The sequence below is a fragment of the Microtus ochrogaster genome, linkage group LG8 (genome assembly GCF_000317375.1).
Source record: "Microtus ochrogaster isolate Prairie Vole_2 linkage group LG8, MicOch1.0, whole genome shotgun sequence".
Classification (NCBI taxonomy): domain Eukaryota; kingdom Metazoa; phylum Chordata; class Mammalia; order Rodentia; family Cricetidae; genus Microtus; species Microtus ochrogaster.
The window spans coordinates 24,033,689-24,034,764 of NC_022033.1; positions in this window are offsets into that span (position 1 = coordinate 24,033,689).

The following is a 1,076-nucleotide window of genomic DNA, read 5'->3' on the forward strand; positions in this document are numbered from 1 at the left end:
CACACACACACACACATCTCTCTTGTTCAACCTTCACATATTTGGATTTACAAACAACTTTGGAGGTTTCTTTTCACAGAAGCAAGGAGGGTGCCTGGCATGCAGAACAAGCTGACCCTGCCACTCTGAGTGCTCACCCACCACAGGAAGCCAGGGTGTGTGACTCCAATACTTGCTCTCTTGTCCTTTTGCCAGTGTCTGCTGACACCTGTGTTTTGGTGCCATCCTTTCCTGCCCACAACCTCCTCAGATAACCCCACCTACCAACTGCTTGAGATTCTTATATCAACATACATTTTGCCCCATGAAGTCACATCAGAAAAATTGAATAAGTTCAATAATCTTTTCTAATTGGAAAGTGTGTCTCACTCCCTAATGTGAAGAATGTCACTGTCTATCAGTAGAAAGTTAAAGGAGGGCCATCGTGATGGCAATAACCAAGCTTAGTGGTTATTTACGATGTGATGGGTGCCAGGTCCTTTGCCTTTGCTGTTTTCATCCGTGCAGCCTCAGACAGGCGCCTGGACATGCATGGATGGGGTTTGGGTAAACCTTTGTTAGAGAGAGATGAAATGGCTTTTCTAAACATCGGTGCAAACAGAAGCATGCTATTGACCTCTGGCGACAACTCCTCCCCCACCCCAGGGCTGGGGATTGAACCCAGAAGCCAGGTCTGAGCAAGCACTCTGGGCCTTTGCTCTCTCCTCTCCAAGGGAAGAGCCAGTGAATGGCTGGAGATGTGTTGAAAACACACGAGCACCATGTCCAGTCTTTCTCTGAGTTGCCATCACGAAGACAGACAGAGTAGGAATGACGGTGCCACAGGGCCACCCAACAGTGCCATAGCAGCATAGATCCCAGGAAACCCTCCCCAGATAGCCAACATCAGCAATGCTTTAAGGACATCCCAAGCCCGTAACACCAGGGTTGCAGTCTCTCACCTTGGGATGGCTGTGTCCAGTGACAGAGTCCTCTGATGCCCAAGTGAAGCGAGTTCCCCCACCTCTTCTGCAGCGTGGGCCCTCCCAAGGCTTTGAACATCTTGGTGTTTGCTTGACCTGACCTCCTGTGGACCA